Genomic DNA, 24,325 nt, shown 5'->3' on the forward strand with positions numbered 1-24,325 from the left:
GGGTCATAATTACGACCCGTAATAACGGGTGTTTTTACGGTCGTGTGCATGAGGCCCCGTAATGACGGGTGGCTACATGTGTGCACCCGTCATTACGGCAGCGTTGCAAGGCGACGTCAGTAAATAGTCACTGTCCAGGGTGCTGAAAAAGTTAACTGATCGGCAGTAACTGTTTCAGCACACTGGACAGTGACTACCGATCACAATATAGAGTAACCTGTAAAACAAAAGACGTTCATACTTACCGAGAACTTTCTGCTTCCTCCAGTCCAGTCTCCTGGCCGTTGCCTTGGTGACGCGTCCCTCTCAACATCCGGCCCGACATTCCTTGATGACGATGCAGCCCATGTGAGCGCTGCAGCCAATAACAGGCTGCCGCGGCCTCTGCAGCCAATCACAGGCTGCAGAGGCCTCTGCAGCCAATCACAGGCTGCCGCGTCAGAAAAGAAGGTCGGACTGGAGGAAGAAGAGGGACTCGTCACCAAGACAACGACCAGGTACGTATGAAATGCTTTTTATTTTATTTTTAATTAGCAGCCTCTTTTCTTTATCAGTGATTGATAGAGACAAGTGGCTGCCGATTTGAATAATATTTTTGACCGGGTTCGGTCAAAACGGGTTCGGCCGAACCCGGTGAAGTTCGGATTCGCTGCGAACCCAACTTTTCCGGAAGTTCGGACAGAAACCAGGTTCGGTTGTCCCGGTTCGCTCATCTCTAGTTAAAACCATGTACAGATAATAGTCAGGTGGTCTAGGATTTATTGTGACTTATGATTATTTTCTCCTTCTGCTCCTGACATTGAGGCTGGTTACATTATCTCTCCTGAAGTAATACATATAGATCTTTATTTACAACACAAGGGGGTAGATTTACTAATACTGTGTAATATATAGATAGTGTAATCTTAGACCAGGCCGTCAGTAGATGCTCCACATGGCGCACGCTGTTTGCTGTAAATCTTCCTAGACATGTTAGATACTTTCTCTCCTCCTTATACCTCCTCTTTGTTGGCTTAGTTAATGCCAGTTTTTTGCATAGTCGCCACTTTTAAGATGCACCCCTTTTTGCTAATCCACTCTCTTTTTTTATGGGCTTTTGGAAAATGTCCAGTGTGACACAAACATCCGTTCTTTTTTTCACAAATCAATAATAATTTTGGCTAAATTGATTTGTGTCAAACAAAGGTGCAACTTCAGCTTCCCCAAAACCAATAGTATGTCCTCCCCAATATGTTTCTTTACCTGCGATGATCAGCTCTGTACTAAATCTGCTTTGTATTGTTCCATTACTGGTGGTCACACGGCAACAAAAACGTCGGTATTCATTTCTCTGAACACTGTGTATACGTAGAGAGACGTCTCCAGGGAAGTTCACCAGTGAAAATCGAGGTGGATTGTCTGTGGCTGTTGTGTCCCAGGTGTAAATCTCTCCATTGTTATAGGAACATATTCTACTATATCCAATATACCAGGACACTTGTTGTACTTCCCCCGGGGTCTTCACTGGGTAATGACAGGGGACGATCATCTCTTCTCCTGGGACAGCGATCAATTCCTCCACCTGAGACACAGATCCTCCATCTATAAACAGAAGACAATGTATATATACTGTGAGGAAGCACTATGGGAGCATGATACTGTCTGGGCTGAACTGAGTGTTTATGGGCGGCGATTGGGTGGGGTTAGAGACATAGCTTAACAGGGGAAACATTTGCTATGGCACGCTATGCGCGCCACATTGGTATTGCAATACCTGAAAGTTGGGATGTACAGTGAAGGAAATAAGTATTTGATCCCTTGCAGATTTTGTAAGTTTGCCCACTGTCAAATACATGAACAATCTAGAATTTTTAGTCTAGGTTGATTTTACCAGTGAGAGATAGATTATATTAAAAAAAAAACAGAAAATCACATAGTCAAAATGATATATATTTATTTGCATTGTGCACAGAGAAATAAGTATTTGATCCCCTACCAACCATTAAGAGTTCAGCCTCCTCCAGACAAGTTACACGCTCCAAATCAACTTGGTGCCTGCATTAAAGACAGCTCTTACATGGTCACCTGTATAAAAGACTCCTGTCCACAGACTCAATTAATCAGTCTGACCCTAACCTCTACAACATGGGCAAGACCAAAGAGCTTTCTAAGGATGTCAGGGACAAGATCATAGACCTGCACAAGGCTGGAATGGGCTACAAAACCATAAGTAAGACGCTGGGTGAGAAGGAGACAACTGTTGGTGCAATAGTAAGAAAATGGAAGACATACAAAATGACTGTCAATCGACATCGATCTGGGGCTCCATGCAAAATCTCACCTCGTGGGGTATCCTTGATCCTGAGGAAGGTGAGAGCTCAGCTGAAAACTACACGGGGGGAACTTGTTAATGATCTCAAGGCAGCTGGGACCACAGTCACCAAGAAAACCATTGGGAACACATTATGCCGTAATGGATTAAAATCCTGCAGTGCCCGCAAGGTCCCCCTGCTCAAGAAGACACATGTACAGGCCCGTCTGAAGTTTGCAAATGAACATCTGGATGATTCTGAGAGTGATTGGGAGAAGGTGCTGTGGTCAGATGAGACTAAAATTGAGCTCTTTGGCATTAACTCAACTCGCCGTGTTTTGAGGAAGAGAAATGCTGCCTATGACCCAAAGAACACCGTCCCCACTGTCAAGCATGGAGGTGGGGGGAATATCGCCCAGGCTGCACAGTCCATGATGGTGCCCTGCTGCCTTTTTGAGGTAGCGGCGGTGCCACTGAAACTAGGCGCCGCCTCTCCCTCCTTGCGATAAAAGATGAATGGCCCGGTACATTCCATGCCCGGCCATTCATCGTCTTTCAGTGACGCAAGTGGCGCGATTACTTCTTTGCACTGCTTGCGTCGTTGAAAGGTGCTGATTGACAGGGCAAAATGACTTGTCCTGTCAATCAGCGCCTTTCAACAGTGCAAGCAGCTTGATGACGTCATCACGACGCTTGCGTCGTTCAACCCAAAGGTTTTTTTTTGTTTTTTTTTATCCTAATAAAAATGTGAGTGGCAATATCTACAGGGGTCGACTCTATCTACAGAGGGGGCTATATACAGGGGTTGACTCTATCTACAGAGGGGGCTATATACAGGGGTGGGCTATATGTGGAGCACTGTAGGGGGAGCTATATGTGAGGCACTATATACATGTGGTGCGTATATATGTAATGAGCTTGGTACTGGTACTATATATATATGTAATGAGTTTGGTTCTGGTGTTGTATATAGAACTATATTGCTTGTAAAATGTACAAATGGTTTTATGCTCGAGTTACACAAAAAAAAAATGTGGACAAAAAATGACACCTCATTGATTGTGTAGCGTCCATGGCTGCGGGCCGTTGGGTTTACTCACCTGCCGACGCCCGCGGCCTTAGTTCTGTGAGCGCTGGCTCGTAGCTCCTTCCTAGGAAACGCCAGCGCTCACTTCGGCTCTGATCCGCTGTGTCCCGTAGGGTGCGTGCGCACGCTCGTGCCCGGTTTTAAAGGGCCAGTGCATGTGGACAATCATCATCATCAACTGCACATGATTTCCTGGACTATAAGAAGGGCCCTGCCCTTCTGATCCTTTCCTGAGCATTGTTAGTGTATCCCATGTCTTGCAAATGGTCCCTTAGTGTTATCCCGTTCCAGTTGTTACCTGTGCCCTGTCACCCGTATCCTGTATCCTGTGCTGTTGTATTGTTCCTGAGCCTGTAGTGTTGGAGTCGTGTCTACCGCACCTGCTGTCGTTTGCCACATCCAGTGTCTCCTGCCACGTCCAGTGTCATCCACCACATCCAAGTGTCAACTTCTATGTCCAGTGTGATCTGCCACGTCTGGCGCAACCTGCGGCATCTGCTGTCATTCGCCATGTCTGGTGTAACCTGCTGCACCCACCTCCATCCATGCCAAAGCCTCGGCCACTGTCTGGACTATTTAGGTACCCTAGTGCTGGACTTTGTATTGCTGGGGTGCTCTGTTGCTTGGCCAGCTGTGTCCCCGCTATGGTGGTGCGGCCTAGTGGGTCCACATACCCACAGACCGTGACAGATTGGTAGAGAAAAAAATATGGCAAGGGGAAGGGAGATATCGAGAAAGAGATTTGGGGGAGCCAAACTGAATCTATGCCCCGGTTGCTGGAGAACCAAGCTACACCTCTGGCTAGTATCTACTGTATATAAAATACACACAATGCTGCTCTGATACATTGAGATAATCTATCATATTGTATCAGGCAACATAGTCCGTGGTCACCATTACATCTCACAATATTGTTACACAGCTTGAGGGGATTTATCACTATGTAACTAGGCAGATTTGCCATTCTGCAGTCTGGGAAAGCTGGGTAACAACCCCTGCGGAGATGTAATGGAGGCCACACTTCGTACATACATTCTGTACATATTATATATATAATACGCTTCTGATACTATTTAGATTATATAAACACATGTAAAGTACCAGGACAACTGTGAGTATATATTACATACCCAGTTTGGTTGACAGCATACCTCAACATTGTGGTGTGCGACCTGTGCACTCACAAAGAGGAAATCACCTGTAATTGCTTAAGGGGGCACCGCCGGCCCTATTTGGACTGGGCATCTAGAGCTTACAGCTCTGGTCCCATATTTTGTGTCCAAAACTATGACAAGGCAGATACACAAGATGTAACTCTACTCCCAGTTTAATGACAAAACAGCGTGGTAGTGTTATTGTACACTTTATAATTGTATTATTTGGGCACTATGTGAGACATCATAAGGAGGGGGGCAGCAATCGAAGGTACTGCACAGGGCACCATCCAACCTATGGCCGGCCCTGGAGTGGGAATTATCACTATATAATTAGGCAGATATACAAAAGTCCAACAGCACAGGAAGAGTGTGGGTGCAAGCCCTGGTAAACAGACCAATGTCCCATACATACAGGAATCAAAAATAGGCAGCACTCTGTAGAATTAAATGAAAAAATCAAGGGCACTTTATTGCCCTGTGCAACGTTTCATCTATGTCCACTAGAGCCTTTCTCAAGCCTGAGAAAGGCTCTAGTGGAAAGAAGCTGAAACGCTGCAAAGGGGAATAACGTACCCTTGATTTTTTTCACTAGATTCTACAGAGTGCTGCCTATTGTGCTGCCTATTTTTGATTCCTATATAGTTACGCAGTTATGCACATAGGTCCTATGTGTGTAGACTAGTTTAAATATATCTAGATCTGCATTCATGACCCTATAGCCATAGCCAACAGATTTTATCTGTATTACTCCTCCCTCTATAAACTTAACCCCTTTCCGTATCACAACGTAATAGCACATCATGTTGCGGGAGGGGGGGTGATGTATGGAGTGGGCTCACACGCTGAGCGCGCTTCATACTCTGCGGGTGTCAGCTTTGTTTTACAGCTGACATCCGGGACTATTGGCCAGGAACTGTGATCACGCTGTTCCTGACCGTTTAACCCCTCAAATGCTGCGTTAAGTCATGACCACAGCATCTAAAGCATTAAAAAAAGGGAGATGCACACTCTGACAGCTCATCGGCACCCCCACAACGCAATCGGGGGGTTTAGATAATTGTCATGGCAGCCCAGGGGCCTAATAAAGGCCCCCAGGACTATCTTCACTCTGCCTCTGTTAAGCCTTGCCTGTGGTAGGGCTTAACAGAAGCCTCTAAAAATTTAAATATACTGCAATACGTTGGGGGAACAATAGGATGTGTAAAAAAAAAAAGTAAATGTGTAAATAAAGTGTTTAGCAGTGAAAAAAAAAAATTGAAGTTTGAAAAAACCTCCTTATCCCATTTTGCCTCTAAAGCAATGTAAAAAATAAAAAAAATAAACAAAATTGGTATTGCTGTGTCCGCAAAAGTCAGAAGTATTACAATATAGCGTTATTTAACTCACAAAGTGAATGGCGTAAAAAAAATTAAACGCCAGAATCGCTTTTTTGTTTGAATAATAGGTGGAATAAATAGTGAGCAGAAAGTTGTATGTACAGTATCAAAAAATTTTAACAATAAAATCTACAGTTTGTCCCACAGAAAAATAAGCTCTCACAACGTTTAATCGACTAAAAAAAATAAAAAAAAGTTATGGTTCTCATAATGTGGTGAAACAAAACTATTTTTTTTGAAAAATATTCTTTGTGAAAGAAGTAAAATATGAAAAAATATATATAAATTTGGTATCACTGTAATTGTATTGAGACACAGAATAAATATAAATTGCTGTTTTTACCGCACGGTGAAAGACGTAAAAACAATATCCCAAAAACAAAAGGAGGAATTTCAGCCCGCAAATAATTTTTTTTTCATTTCCCAGTACAATATATTGTACTTTTTACTTGCCAATAGAAACTACAAGTCCTCCTAAAAAAAATTAGCCCTCACACCACTCTAGTGATGGAAAAAGTTATGTCTCTTGTAAGGCTGGGAGTGAAAAACAAAAATGGCTCAGTCCCGAATGGGTTATCATGACAAACCCTCAGAGGCTTTACAGAATAACGGCATGCCCCCACGTGGCGGTTTTCCTCCGCAACTGTCCGCATCAATGCCGATTCTGCGGCGGATCTGCCCAAAATGTGCAGTAAATTGATGCGGACTAGCTGCTGCGGACTGCGGTAAAAGTGCTTCCCTTCTCTCTATCAGTGCAGGATAGAGAGAAGGGACAGCACTTTCCCTAGTGAAAGTAAAAGAATTTCATACTTACCGGCCGTTGTCTTGGTGACGCGTCCCTCTTTCGGCATCCAGCCCGACCTCCCTGGATGACGCGGCAGTCCATGAAACGTCATCCTGGGAAGCCGGACTGGAGACAGAAGCAGCGAGTTCTCGGTAAGTATGAACTTCTATTTTTTTACAGGTAGCTGTATATTGGGATCGGTAGTCACTGTCCAGGGTGCAGAAACAGTTACTGCAGATCGCTTAACTCTTTCAGCACCCTGGACAGTGACTATTTACTGACGTCTCCTAGCAACGCTCCCGTAATTACAGGAGCCCCATTGACTTCCTCAGTCTGGCTGTAGACCTAGAAATACATAGGTCCAGCCAGAATGAAGAAATGTCATGTCAAAAAAGCAAGACACATCCGCAGCACACATAACATGTGCATGACATCTGCGGACTTCATTGCGGAATTTAGAATCTCCATTGAAGTCAATGGAGAAATTCCGCCATGAGTCCGCAACCAGTCCGCCACTGGTCCGCAACAGACAGAGCATGCTGCGGACACCAAATTCCGCTCCGCAGCCTATGCTCCGCAGCGGAATTTTACGCATCGTCTAAACGAACACTTCTAAATAGAAGTGGAAGTCAATGGAGAAACGGCTCCGCTGCGGATTAACGCTGCGGAGTGTCCGCAGCGGAATTCATGTGAAATTCCGCCACGTGTGAACCCAGCCTTAACTTGATGACTATATCACTGAGACGGCCTCACCAACTCTACTCCCTGCTGATTCTTTAGCTCTAGATGATGCCTACACAGATATTGAGGCAGGACTTGCTGCTAAATCTTTTCCGGTAGGTAATAGTCCGGGCTCTGATGGTTTAATAATAGATTTGATAAGCTTTTTGCAAACCAACTGATTCCATTTATGACTGAAGTGTTTAATTCTGTTTCTCCCACATGCCCAATCGCCCATCAATCCTTGGAGGCACACATCTCCCTTCTCCTTAAATCTGGAAACAATCTCATCTATTGCTCCAATTTTCATCCTATTTCTTTAATAAATGTCGATGCTAAAATTTATCCCCCAAAAATTTCCCCACGTTTTTTCCTTTTCATTTCTTCTCTGTGTTATGGCAGGAAGGAGGTGAAGGGAACAAGTGAGCCCTAATCTACCCACCACCCTGTCCCTGCCTACTTGCAACGACCCGCCCTAGGCGACGGGGTACAACTTGGCGGCGGTCCCTACGCTGACTAAGTGCAAGGGGATACAAACAGGGAACAAGCAAGGGAAGGGGCAGTAGCCCACGGAACACCGTGAGGAAACGGAGAGGTGAACGAGCCAGTCAGGATCGGAATGTAGTGGAGTATACAAACGCAGAGCACGGAGAAGGAAGCAAGCCAGGGGCAGAGCGAAGCAGGATAAGTGGGAACTGAAGCAAGGCAGAAACACGGCAGAAGCAGGCTGGAGCAAGGCAGCAGTGGGGCCAGGAATCCAAGAAGAATAACAAGCAATGAGGAAGAGAAAACGGCAGGTATAAATGGACAGGGGGCGGAGCTAACTCCGACTGACCAGGCCGCGATAGGCTCTCCCACTCCTGAGCCTGCCACCCTGATTGGTGGGAGCCGGTGTCAGTCTAAGAGGTCTTGCCTCAGGTGTCGACTGATTAATCCTGGGAGTATCCACAGACGTAGTGCCTGGCAGATCCTTTACACTCTGGTTCCTGATGATCAGGTGGGGTTTGTTCAGGGCCGGGAAGCCCATGATAATACAAACAAGACACTTTTACTTATGTTTCATGCCCAAAAATGTAGGATGCCTTGGTATCTACTTTCTGTGGACACAAAGAAGGCCTTGACCGAAGGGGCCTTAGGGTGTTCCTCCGCAGTGCTCTTCGCCAGATAGGTATAGGTCCTTCTCTTTTAGAGGAAATCATGGTACTCTATAAATTACAAGCCAACAGGTTACTATCGAACTCCTTTCAAATTAAAAATGGCGACAGGCAGGGGTGCCCTCTTTCACCTATGCTTTATGTAATAACGATGGAACACGTGGTGGTGGCACTGCAGGGCAACTCCAATATCTACTGTATCCGTCTAGGTTCTTATCATTTTAAATTGACCTTATATGCAGATGATTTACTTTCATACATCACAGACCCCTTGGTTTTACTTCTCTGTGATTGCTGAATTTGGCGGTTTAATCAGTTGAGCAATATTAACCCCTTCACGACTTCCATACGACTATATACATTCCAACTGCTGATGCCCCGTGCAGTTGACACCTATATAGACGTTTGCAGCGTGCATCAGGTTTTAATGAGTGCAGAGCTGCTTCAGCGTGAGCAGCTCTGCACTAATCTATGTGTTGGTTCTCTCTACAAGTGCCGACACCTCTTTTACTTAGTTTCATAAAACAAACATGTGTTTTTTTCTATGAAACTAAGCTTAGAAGTGCAACGCTGCTCACAATAAAGCAGCCTGCATTTCTCTCCCTGCTCTCTCCTTGTGTGTCGGCACCTCCCCCCTCCTCCATCCGTCCACGGCTTCTGCCCAGAGATAATGGAGTCAGTAAGGCTCGTTATCTGGACAGATAAAGAGCTGATGATCACCATGACTGTCTCAAGGTGGTCATAGAAAAGTTTGTTTTAACTCTTAGGGTATGTTCACACGGCCAAATTTCAGACGTATACGAGGCGTATTATGCCTCGTTTTACGTCTGAAAATAGGGCTACAATACGTCGGCAAACATCTGCCCATTCATTTGAATGGGTTTGCCGACGTACTGTGCAGACGACCTGTCATTTACGCATCGTCGTTTGACAGCTGTCAAACGACGACTCGTAAAAATACAGCCTCGTCAAAAGAAGTGCAGGACACTTCTTTCAGACGTTTTTGGAGCTGTTTTCTCATAGACTCCAATGAAAACAGCTCCAAAAACGAGTTGGTAAAAAAATGAGTTGGTAAAAATGCGAGTTGGTAAAAAACGTCTGAAAAGCAGGGTCTGTTTTCCCTTGAAAACAGCTCTGGATTTTCAGACGTTTTGGTTGACTACGTGTGAACATACCCTTAGCCTTCTTCACTCTCCAAGTGAGAGAAGAAGACTAATTGATACAGAGCTGCAACAGTATATATTTATACATATCTATATCTATATAAAAAAAAGAAAAGATAATATCCTTTAAATAACCCAAAAAGAAATGCAATAATTATTGCACGGTGCCGTCCAATATGATTATAGCAAAAAAGAAAAAAGAAAAACTGGTGGACCAACCAGCACACTTTGGGTAGAAATTAAATACAAGATAAGGCTGTTTAAACAAAATACAAAATTATTTATTATTTAAATTTTTTAAAAAGGTATTGATATGAATTTTATTATGCATGCACATATTTATGAAAATTCATTATGCATGAACTAGTGTTACTAACATTAATGCGAGTACTATTTTAATATGCCGACAATTGAATACATGCATCCAAACATATGTTAAAACAAGATATTACAATAACAATATGCGATTACAGGGAAAGGAACATCCCATAGGATTGAAACAGATTATTTCCTCCTAAAATTCAATTGTATGCAGTTCACTTCATACGTTTTTTGAAAGAGAGACAGAGCAGACACTCCCAAAATCCATTTGGGGAGAAAGATTTTTTTTTGTCTAGCTATCTGCTAGAGGTTTTTTCACTAATACCTTCAAATTACAGGTATAGTCCAGGTTTCAAAATATCTATTTAGGACGAGATCCAGCTGGCAAAGGATCCAGAAAAACCTTTGAGTAAAATTGCCGAAAAATAAATGCATGCATTCAAAACCTATACTTAGGCAATGTATCATGAGCCGTTATATATTCCGGGGAGACATTTATTCACATGGCAACCATATGTACCTGGATTAGAACAGGTTTATGTGTCTAAAGCCAATGGGGAAGAAAAGCATATTTTTTCTCTTCATGAGATTCAGTTATTACTAGATCACTTTTTCTATTTGCGGGAGACACCTTGAAGACACTCCCAAAATATGCTTAGAGAAGGTTATTTCAAACCCTTGTCTCAAAGTTCTTTCACTGGTACCTTTGTATTGTGTATAGTCCAAGTTCCAACACTTCTAACAGGACAGAATCCAGTTATATAAAAGGTCCAGGAGAGCCTCTCTCTTCCATAATTATCCTCGTGGCTTTTCAACGAATTGTCGGCATATTAAAATAGTACTCGCATTAATGTTAGTAACACTAGTTCATGCATAATAAAATTCATATCAATACCTTTTAAAAAAAAAAAAATAATAAATAATTTTGTATTTTGTTTAAACAGCCTTATCTTGTATTTAATTTCTACCCAAAGTGTGCTGGTTGGTCCACCAGTTTTTCGTTTTTCTTTTTTGCTATATCTATATCTATGCCTGTATATATATATACACACACACACACACACACACACACACACACACACACACACACGCACGCAGATGTAGCCGCATTTACCTTGACTTTTAACTCATTAAATAAACAGTGGCTAGATCCCTTATCTTGACTTTTTCAATGACTTTTCATGGCTTTTGTTGTGTGATATCTCCCTGCAGCAAGTTAGTTATCAGAGTCAAGATAAAGATGGCTACATCCGTATATAGATAGATGATAGATAGATAGATAGATAGATAGATAGATAGATAGATAGATAGATAGATAGATAGATAGATAGATAGATAGATAGATAGATAGATAGATAGATAGATAGGTGATAGATAGATAGATAGATAGATAGATAGATAGATAGATAGATAGATAGATAGATAGATAGATAGATAGATAGATAGATAGAGAGAGAGAGAGATAGATAGATAGAGAGATAGATAGATAGATAGATGATAGATAGATAGATAGATAGATAGATAGATAGATAGATAGATAGATAGATAGATAGATAGATAGATAGATAGATAGATAGATGATAGATAGATAGATAGATAGATAGATAGATAGATAGATAGATAGATAGATAGATAGATAGATTGAAAGGGTTCAAGTCAATTATTCGAAATCTGAAGCTCTGAACATCTCTTTTGATGAGACTTTTGTTAGTCACCTTGCTCAGACATTTTCCTTTCAATGACAAGCCGGATTGCTCAAATATCTAGGTGTACATATCACTAAGAACTTGACTGATCCATATCAACTTATTATATGCTTATCCTTCATCGCACATTGCCAGATTGTGAGGATTATAACATGAAAGATTTATCATGGATTAGCAGGATAAATGTCATTAAAATGGAAGTCCTGCCAAGGCTTATGCACATTTTACAGACATTTTCCAATACATGCCCCTTTGTCTTTTTTGATCACCTAAACAGAGCAGTCAGTAAATGTGTTCGGATCACTATCAGACCTAATATACGGATGGCGGTACTGTGCCGTTCCAAAGCGGATGTGGGTGCGGGACTGCTCAATTTTAAGAGCTATCACGACCTGACGTTCTCATGAGAAATGCTGACTGGTTTAGGTTTTCCACTACAGAGAGTCTCAGAGTAACTACTAATTTTTATACTTTTTATTCCTACTACTAAACAGTGGTACAATCAGATAATTATATGTCAGCTCTTGCACTCACGTCTCTCCCTTGGATAAATAAACAACATAAGTGTTCTCTCCATCTTCACTTTCTCGCCCAACACTTTCTTTGTGTTTGGGACAAGTCCCTCACGATATGAGATGCACACAGACCGGGTGCCCTTTCACCACTTTTTGACGGCCCTGACTTTCCACATGCTATTAGGGTAGATATGTTCTTGGCATGACATAGAAAATATTGTACATGTTTAGCACAAATTCTGACTCCACACGACCTATGTAGCTCCGTCAGCACTGCAGTTTGGTGATCTCAGATCTGCTGACGGACTCCATATAATATAATGATAATGATAATAAATATTTGTATTTCTCCTTATAGATGATAAATCTGCTGTCATAACCTCTCATCTCTTCTTCTCTCTACTTCTTATGTAACATTTACACATATAGATTTCCATACGTCTACAGGAGACGGAATGTATTATATAAAATGGATTTTACCTGCAAAGTTCAGAGACGTCCCAAACCAATTATACCAGGTGAAGTCTTTATTGTCAGGAGATATTATATTTGCTCTACAGCAGAATGTGACTCCATCTGAAGCTTTCACTCCCCGGATTATGAGAGACTCGGTCTGGTCGGTATCAGGATGATTTACTATAGAGATCCGGTCTTTATACTCATCAATAATATTCCCAGAATCGTCTGTGATGTTTTTCGTGATATTGAAGCAATAATGTCCATCACGTTCCCCCCACATTATATAAATCTGTGACTTCTCTCTGTAGATCTCAGGATAGGTGTATGTACACGGGATGGAGACTGAATCTCCTTCCTTCACAGAGATGATATTTGGTTGGTAAACACAGAAACGGCCTGATGTCCAACAGGTCCCTGTAATGAACCACATGGTCAATGAGAGAAAACTATAAAATCAATTATTATTTTTGAATATTTGTATTTGATGTCATAGTTTATATAGATCAGTGTAACAAGCGGCACAGTCCTGTCAACAATAACATAAAACAAGTACATTTTCATGTAGAGACCAGTGCAGTGTAATACATTAGAGAAATAACAGATGGGGAGTCGGTGGTAAAATCATATAGTATAAACCTATATCTCTCCGACTGTAACTACACATTATTGGTTTCTGACTGACCGCACCATAAACACAAGAAACATTAACATTTCAGCCTGTTATGTCTGTAGACCGACGTGCTCATGACTCCGGCTCCTTTCCCCAGGCTGAGAGAGATCCCAGTCTGAATGAGCTGCTGCTTCTTAAAGGGCCATCACTCCAAACCCCTGAATAAATATTATTAGAAAGCCCAAGGCCAGGACTGTCTGGATGGATATATACACTAGAAGAGAAACAGGAGCATGGGAGCTATGAATAAAAATATATAGCTTTATTGAACAAATAAATACATACGCAAAAAGTATTAAAAAGGTACAAAACAGGACAGGAGGACTCTATATAGTTCCACTATATACACGACTGAAAGACTCCCTATGGCGTATAAGGGAAAGTATAGGACAATCAAGGAGATAGATATAGGGTATGAGTGGAGACCATAGTAATAGGCACTAGAGACCATACCGTGACAATGTACAAACAATACGTATGAATATACAAGCATAGGGTCAAGTGCTAATAACGAACAAGTAATGAGTCTAAGACCTAAGTAAACCACCCTTCCCCTCTACTCCTGATGAGACTTACCCATGTGTTAAGGTAGGTAGGAGAGTCTGACTGGTTCGTTTCACGCCGTTAAACTCAATAATATAAATGTATGCAGTAAGCCCATAAGCTCCCCCTAGTGGTGACTGCAGACAGCAGAATTTTTGTATTTAAAGAAATATTCTCAGAATTGACAATTACAACCTATCCACAGGAAAACTGTTAATTTTCTGATTGTTGGGACCCCCACCGATCAAGTCCCAGATCCCACATTCCTCCTCAATGCACCCCTGCAATGGGGAGGAGCTTAACTAAGGTGGTGGTCAGACATTTACATTGCCTCTCCATTTAATGTTTATGTGGCCGACGGAAACAGCTGCGCGATGTACTCGGCTATTTCCATCAGTACCTTAGACTATGAATAAAGCAGGCATGCATGACTACCACTCCATTTAAAATCCTCCGCACTGTGGTTGATCAGGTTTCAGTACCCCGTTCTCACGATTAGTAGGGGTCGATTCTGGTACTACCCCCCTTAACTCTGTTAAGGTGATTTGGAGCTCTCTCTGAGAAAAATGGAACTTCTATAAAGATATATTAAGAAATAAATCAGCACAAAATACTGGACTAAAAACAACATGATAATAAAAGGTGAGTCTCATAACCGCACAATATCTATAACTTTATAATCTATAGAATTTATTTATAGAATACACAACCGAGAATAATTATAATACACATAAGTAATAGCTCACCTACATGACATGACACAATTGGGAAAGATTATTTGCTGGATTATCAGATTCTTAAAATGATTGAATATAATATAATAATAATAATAATAATAATAATAATAATAATAGTAATAAAAATAATAAAATAATAATAATAATAATAATAATAATAATAATAATAATGTTGAGGATTTTAAACTGAATTCCATCACATTTCTTCCTATTGTAAACTGTTCCCTGCTTTAGACCTATTACTCCTGTACTGTATACTCCTGTGCTTACACCATAAATATATCAGATCTCCCGGCAGTTTCCTCCTGGTCTATCATTGAGAGTAATAACGATGATGAAATAACCACAAAAAATAAAGGAGAACAAAACATAAAATACAAATCTTATAACAAGAGATTCTAACATATGTAACATGTATGTCTCCAGGGGTTCTCAGCACTGGACATACTGTATGTGAGATAAAGTAGTCATCGGAGGGAGTGGGGGCAGGGATTACTTTATAAGTACAGGAAATTTTAGGCAGACCCATATTTCTCATCTCCTACAACCCCTCTAAGACTAGTTCAATATCCCAGTAATATATAAAGCGGGAAGTTCCCGGCTTCTTATCTTACCATGGAAGCAACAGAAGAGCAGGATGGAAAGTCTCATTGTAGATGGTGGAGAATGATCTGGACAATGTACAAAAACCTACAGAAAGCTTGTTGTATATGTATCACTATTTATATCTTTACTTATATAAAGCAAGAGGAAGAGACTAAAAGAGGAAGTCCCATGTAAAGGCCAAGGAGGTGTCAATATTAGAGTTGAGAAAATTAAAGGAAAAAAGCTTCATATTTCAAAAAAGAAGAAAAATATAATAGTGTAATGAGGCAGACACAGTGTGATTATACATTACATGAGAAAATGAAAATTCAGTACACAGTGATAATCATCTACCAACACAGGGTCGTGACCCCGGGAATAATCTTGGGCAGAGTCCCTCTACTTTTTTGGAAATAAAACAGAGAATCTAAATATCTCCGATAACTTCTATTCGCGTCATGATGATGATGATGGTGATGAATGTTGGCGTTGCACATGACATATAATGGAATATGACACCACTGACCTGTTACATCACAGTGCAGAAGAAAACGAATAAGGGACAAGGTGGTGCTGGTGGCCATTAAACGCTCGCCATTTTCCGTGGGCCGCGACTAGTAAGTTAGTAATCTCTTTGTTTAAGTCACTAAACGTTCAGTTGTTTGAATGTTCTTTAAATGTGACATAGTGTCATACCCTCAGGCCCCTGAGTAGTGGTGACCCCATAGTAATTACCTTATCTCCCCCTACATAATCCTGCAAGCACCTACAGCTCATGGGATAAAGGGAAGGGCTTTATTTATAACTTAATATGGTAGAATTTCAATTAAGAATATTTTAGGTACAGATACACAGAGCCTGTGAAAGTATTCACGTCCTCAGTGCTTGTCTGTTCATAGAGGTCCTATGAATGGAAACTTCCATCTCCGCTGCGGATCTTTAGATTTCCTTCAGTGTTATCGTTGGTGTCTTTGTTGAATCTCTGATTATTGCCCTCCTTGCCCGCTCTGTGGGTTTGGGTGGGCGCCTCCTCTTGTCAGGTTTGTAGTTGTGCCATTTTCTTTCCGTTTTATTGTAATGGACTTTTGGGTTCTCCGTGGGATGTTCAATGAGTATTATTATTATTATTATTATTTTTTCTAACCCGACCCTGATCTCGACTTCTCCACGACTTTGTCCCTGACCTGTTTGGGGAGCTCCTTGGTCTTCATGTTGCTTAGTGATGTTACAGACTCAGGGGCCGTTCAGAACAGGTGTATTTACACTGACATCATGTGACAAATCATGTGACACTCTGATTGCACACAGGGCGATGTTATTTAACTAATTATGTGAGCTCTAAAGTTAATTGATTTGACCAGATCTTATTTAGGGGTTTCATAGCAAAGAGGATTTCTTGTTTATTTTTAAACACAATATTATTTTTCCTCTTTTTTGTGCGTTCTCTTACAATATAACATGTTATATGATGGAATGTGAATCAATATTGTCACACATCTCCAGTAAAGTGCAAATTATATTTAATATTCAAACACCAGTAGCAAAACAGCAACGTTCGACCCATCATGAATACTGGGTATTTATTAAGTCTAACATTATGTCTAAATCATCCCTCGTAAATCTGCATAAGTCAACAGTCATGTGACCTATAACCGCCAATTGTATATAAAAAATTATCTATTAACCCACAGATATGCATATAATACAAGTCAATACAACAAGCCAGGAAGATCATATATTATGTCATTAAATATTGTTAGGGATCTGCCAGGTACTACGTCTAGGTATACTCCTGGGATTAATCAATCCACACCTGAGGCCAGACCTGTTCGACTGACACCATCTCCCACCAACCAGGGTGGCAGGCTCAGGAGTGGGAGAGCCTATCGCGGCCTGGTCAGTCGGAGTTAGCTCCGCCCCCTGTCCTTTATTACCTGCCGTGTTCTCTTCCTCAGTGCTTGTAATTCTTCTGGATTCCTGGCCTCACTGCTGCTTGCTCCAGCCTGCTTCTGCCGTGCTTCTGCCTTGCTGCAGTTCCGCTTAACCTGCTTTGCTTTGCCCCTGGCTTGCTTCCTTCTCCGTGCTCACGTTGGTATACTCCACTTCATCCTGGTCCTGACTACTCATTCACCGCTCCGTTTCCTCGCGGCATTCCGTGGCTACTGCCCCTTCCCTTGCGTGTTCCCTGTTTGTTCTCCCGTGCACTTAGACAGCGTAGGGACCGCCGCCCAGTTGTACCCCGTCGCATAGGGCGGGTCGTTGCAAGTAGGCAGGGACAGGGCGGTGGGTAGATTAGGGCTCACTTTCCCTTCACCTCCTTCCTGCCATTACAAATATATAATGCTTATACAAAGTGCAACATATTTATAATATACTTAACCTATTTTCCCCATAATATATTTTAAATATCTTGCAATGTGAACCGAGGCATGATAAGCACCATCTCTTACATGTAGGACTTTAATTTTATTGAAGTAATCCAAAAATAATGGACATAAAAAACACACAGGGTCCAAACAGTCCACAATAATCCTAATCCACACAGTAGATGAGGTTAATACCAGGGGTGTACATAGACGAGGGAGGGCCACATAGAAAATATCAAACTGAGCCCCCCATTATGGTGTCGGAACAGAGGGTTCTGGGGCTCCATCCTTTTTCCATGCAAGCAATACAATAATAGTTCAATTTACTGTCATCAAGCAGAGATCTAAGAAATTCTGAGGAATTGAGACTCAAAGTATGAAGGATGTAACAAAGTTGCCAAATTCTGTAATTCATTCTTTTTATCTTTATAAGGCACTTCAGTCATGGCCGAATCTTTGTATGATTAAAGATGTTTGCAGTAAAGAAATATAAAAAAACGCTGAAAAACTTTTATACAGTTATAATATTTATTGATATAAAAGCTGAAATCCCTTTTCTCACTCTTCTTCTGGTGACTGGTTACATGGATTCAGGGTCACACCTGCACATTACACGTCCAGTAATAAAGTATTTGAACATCATTATTCTCATCACTTGGTGAAGTCCATTAGAAGTGCCTGAATGATGTGAGATTTGTAAATGGCTGCATTGTCTGTCAGTGAGGAGGGTAAAGTAACGTGACATCATCTGTAAGGAGCGGAAAACATTCTCCTCAAAATCTGAGGTCACCAGACATCAAGAAAACATAAAGATAAAATAGTTACAGAGGTGGAGAGTCCATCAAGTGTAATCCCGAGGAAAAGGTGCAATTTATATATAAAATAATCCCTAGAATTACATCCAACTGTTTTATTTGGGGGGGGGGGGGAAGGGTTGTAGAACAATGTAAGTGGGTGGTGGGTCTAACACTATAACCGTCGGTCTTACTCACCTCAGTCCAACACTGGATGAAAGTGTCCGGACCCTGTGATAGTTCCACTTAAAATACATGACGTGCCAGTGATAAAACCACAGAAGGAGATCTTCCAATAGAAATCTACTATAAACAATCACAGACCAGCAATCACTCTGAGTCTATTTCACTATGACAACACTTCCTTCTTCCCTTATTCAGCTTTGTCACAGGGACATTGTGTTGATTCAAATGCATATTTACATTAATGTCTACAAATAAATACATATAACTACCACTAGTCAAGCCAGTTACACTTCAGTATTGATATATATCTATATCTATCTATCTATCTATCTATCTATCTATCTATCTATCTATCTATCTATCTATCTATCTATCTATCTATCTATCTATCTATCTATCTATCTATCTATCTATCTATCTATCTATCTATCTATCTATCTATCTATCATCTATCTATCTATCTATCTCTCTATCTATCTATCTCATATCTATCTATCTCATATCTATCTATCTATCTATCTATCTATCTATCTATCTATCTATCTATCTATCTATCTATCTATCTATCTATCTATCTATCATCTATCTATCTATCTATCTATCTATCTATCTATCTATCTATCTATCTATCTATCTATCTATCTATCTATCTATCTATCTATCTATCTATCTATCTATCTATCTATCTATCTCATATCTATCTATCTATCTATCTATCTATCTATCTATCTATCTATCTATCTATCTATCTATCTATCTATCTATCTATCTATCATCTATCTATCTATCTATCTATCTATCTATCTCATATCTATCTATCTATCTATCTATCTATCTATCTATCTATCTATCTATCTATCTATCTATCTATCTATCTATCTATCTATCTATCTATCTATCTATCTATCTATCTATCTATCTACCTACCTATCTATCTATCTATCTATCTATCTATCTATCTATCTATCTATCTATCTATCTATCTATCTATCTATCCAGTTTATACCAATTTTTGACATTATATATTGCTCGTATTTCACAAGGTCCCGGATTGTCTTTGTAAAGATCCAGCAAACAAATTGAAAGCCTTTCAACCACAACATCCCCTTTTTCATAGTTACTTCTTCTTTAGCCTTTTTCTCATGGTTTCTGTATAAGAAGAAATCAATATTCTTTGACCTTTCTCTAGACCTAGTGTCCGGTGTGTCCACCTTAAACTACAATCAAGGATTTTGTGCTCTGCTCTTTTGTTGGTTTTACGAGAAGACAATTTCCAGTTGTAAATTAAATGGAGATAATGGATGATGGGTGATGATGATGAGTGATGATGATGGGTGATGAAGAAGATGGTTGATGATGTTTCATGATGATAATGTTTGATTGACTTGGAATGATTATGTCCAAATGTGAGATTCAACGGTGGGACATGCTCTCCTATTGCACAAGTCAGGGAATTTATAATACCAGCCTTGGTCCCAGATGTACGGTGTGATAGTAGTACATAAAGATATAAGTACAGGATGATAGAAGTACAGAATAATAGAGGTACAGTGTGATATAAGTACATTATGATAGATGTACAGTGTAATAGATTTACAGTGTGATAGAAGTACAGTATGATAGATGTACAGTGTGATAGATGTACAGTGTGATGGAAGTACATTGTGATAGAAGTACAGTATGATAGAAGTACAGGATGATAGAAGTACAGGATGATAGAAGTACAGTATGATAGAAGTACAGGATGATAGAAGTACAGTATGATAGAAGTACAGGATGATAGAAGTACAGTATGATAGAAGTACAGGATGATAGAAGTACAGTATGATAGAAGTACAGTGTAATAGACGTACAGTGTGGTAGATGTACAGTGTGATGTACAGTGTGATAGATGTACAGTGTGATAGATGTACAGTATGATAGATGTACAGTGTGATAGATGTACAGTATGATAGATGTACAGTGTGGTAGATATACAGTGTGATGTACAGTGTGATAAATGTACAGTGTGATAGATGTACAGTGTGATAGATGTATAGTGTGATAGAACTACAGGATGATAGATTTATAGTGTGATAGATGTACAGTGTGATAGATGTACAGTGTGATAGATGTACAGTATGATAGATGTACAGTGTAATAGAAATACATTGTGATATAAGTATAGTGTGATAGATCTACAGTGTGATAGAAGTACAGTGTAATAGACGTACAGTGTGATAGATACTGTACTTCTATCACACTGTACTTCTATCATACTGTAGATCTATCACACTGTACATCTATCATCCTGTACTACTATCATACTGTAGATCTATCACACTGTACATCTATCATACTGTACATCTATCATACTGTAGATCTATCACACTATACTTATATCACAATGTATTTCTATCACACTGTACATCTATCATACTGTACATCTATCACACTGTACTTCTATCATCCTGTACTTCTATCATACTGTACTTCTATCACACTGTTCTTCTATCATACTGCACATCTATCACACTGTACTTCTGTCACACTGTACTTCTATCATACTGTACTTCTATAATACTGTACATCTATTATACTATACTCCTTTCACACTGTACATCAATCACACTGTTCTTCTATCACACTGTTTTTCTGTCACACTGTTCTTCTATCACACTTTACTTCTATCACACTATGCTTTGATCACACTGTACTTCTATCACACTGTACTTCTGTCATACTGTACAGTATGACAGAAGTACAGTGTGATAGATGTACAGTGTGATAGATGTACAGTGTGATAGAAATACAGTATGTTAGATGTACAGTATGATAGAAGTACAGTGTGATAGTAGTACAGTATGATAGAAGTACAGGATGATAGAAATACAGTGTGATAGATCTACAGTATGATAGATCTACAGAATGATAGAAGTACAATGTACTATGAAGTACAGTATGAAAGATCTACAGTATGATAGAAGTACAGTATGATAGATGTACAGTATGATAGATGTATAGTGTGATAGAAGAACAGTGGGATAGAAGTACAGTATGATAGAAGTACAGTGTGATAGATCTACAGGATGATAGCTGTGCAGTATGATAGAAGTACAGTATGATAGATGTATAGTATGATATAAGTACAATGTTATATAAGTACAGTATGATAGAAATGCAGTGTGATAGACGTACAGTGTGATATAAGGACAGTGTGATAGTATTGATTACCTCATTTCTATCTGTCTGTCTATCTATCTATCTATCTATCTATCTATCTATCTATCTATCTATCTATCTATCTATCTATCTATCATCTATCTATCTATCTATCATCTATCTATCTATCTATCTATCTATCTATCTATCTATCTATCTATCTATCTATCTATCTATCTATCTATCATCTATCTATCTATCTATCTATCTATCTATCTATCTATCTATCTATCTATCTATCTATCTATCTATCTATCTATCTATCTATCTATCTATCTATCTATCTATCATCTATCATCTATCATCTATCTATCTATCTATCTATCTCATATCTATCTATCTATCTATCTATCTATCTATCTATCTATCTATCTATCTATCTATCTATCTATCTATCTATCTATCTATCTATCTATCTATCTATCTATCTATCATCTATCTATCTATCTATCTCATATCTATCTATCTATCTATCTATCTATCTATCTATCTATCTATCTATCTATCTATCTATCTATCTATCTATCTATCCAGTTTATACCAATTTTTGACATTATATATTGCTCGTATTTCACAAGGTCCCGGATTGTCTTTGTAAAGATCCAGCAAACAAATTGAAAGCCTTTCAACCACAACATCCCCTTTTTCATAGTTACTTCTTCTTTAGCCTTTTTCTCATGGTTTCTGTATAAGAAGAAATCAATATTCTTTGACCTTTCTCTAGACCTAGTGTCCGGTGTGTCCACCTTAAACTACAATCAAGGATTTTGTGCTCTGCTCTTTTGTTGGTTTTACGAGAAGACAATTTCCAGTTGTAAATTAAATGGAGATAATGGATGATGGGTGATGATGATGAGTGATGATGATGGGTGATGAAGAAGATGGTTGATGATGTTTCATGATGATAATGTTTGATTGACTTGGAATGATTATGTCCAAATGTGAGATTCAACGGTGGGACATGCTCTCCTATTGCACAAGTCAGGGAATTTATAATACCAGCCTTGGTCCCAGATGTACGGTGTGATAGTAGTACATAAAGATATAAGTACAGGATGATAGAAGTACAGAATAATAGAGGTACAGTGTGATATAAGTACATTATGATAGATGTACAGTGTAATAGATTTACAGTGTGATAGAAGTACAGTATGATAGATGTACAGTGTGATAGATGTACAGTGTGATGGAAGTACATTGTGATAGAAGTACAGTATGATAGAAGTACAGGATGATAGAAGTACAGGATGATAGAAGTACAGTATGATAGAAGTACAGGATGATAGAAGTACAGTATGATAGAAGTACAGGATGATAGAAGTACAGTATGATAGAAGTACAGGATGATAGAAGTACAGTATGATAGAAGTACAGTGTAATAGACGTACAGTGTGGTAGATGTACAGTGTGATGTACAGTGTGATAGATGTACAGTGTGATAGATGTACAGTATGATAGATGTACAGTGTGATAGATGTACAGTATGATAGATGTACAGTGTGGTAGATATACAGTGTGATGTACAGTGTGATAAATGTACAGTGTGATAGATGTACAGTGTGATAGATGTATAGTGTGATAGAACTACAGGATGATAGATTTATAGTGTGATAGATGTACAGTGTGATAGATGTACAGTGTGATAGATGTACAGTATGATAGATGTACAGTGTAATAGAAATACATTGTGATATAAGTATAGTGTGATAGATCTACAGTGTGATAGAAGTACAGTGTAATAGACGTACAGTGTGATAGATACTGTACTTCTATCACACTGTACTTCTATCATACTGTAGATCTATCACACTGTACATCTATCATCCTGTACTACTATCATACTGTAGATCTATCACACTGTACATCTATCATACTGTACATCTATCATACTGTAGATCTATCACACTATACTTATATCACAATGTATTTCTATCACACTGTACATCTATCATACTGTACATCTATCACACTGTACTTCTATCATCCTGTACTTCTATCATACTGTACTTCTATCACACTGTTCTTCTATCATACTGCACATCTATCACACTGTACTTCTGTCACACTGTACTTCTATCATACTGTACTTCTATAATACTGTACATCTATTATACTATACTCCTTTCACACTGTACATCAATCACACTGTTCTTCTATCACACTGTTTTTCTGTCACACTGTTCTTCTATCACACTTTACTTCTATCACACTATGCTTTGATCACACTGTACTTCTATCACACTGTACTTCTGTCATACTGTACAGTATGACAGAAGTACAGTGTGATAGATGTACAGTGTGATAGATGTACAGTGTGATAGAAATACAGTATGTTAGATGTACAGTATGATAGAAGTACAGTGTGATAGTAGTACAGTATGATAGAAGTACAGGATGATAGAAATACAGTGTGATAGATCTACAGTATGATAGATCTACAGAATGATAGAAGTACAATGTACTATGAAGTACAGTATGAAAGATCTACAGTATGATAGAAGTACAGTATGA

The sequence above is a fragment of the Rhinoderma darwinii genome, chromosome 3, assembly GCF_050947455.1.
Source record: "Rhinoderma darwinii isolate aRhiDar2 chromosome 3, aRhiDar2.hap1, whole genome shotgun sequence".
In the NCBI taxonomy this organism is placed as follows: Eukaryota; Metazoa; Chordata; class Amphibia; order Anura; family Rhinodermatidae; genus Rhinoderma; species Rhinoderma darwinii.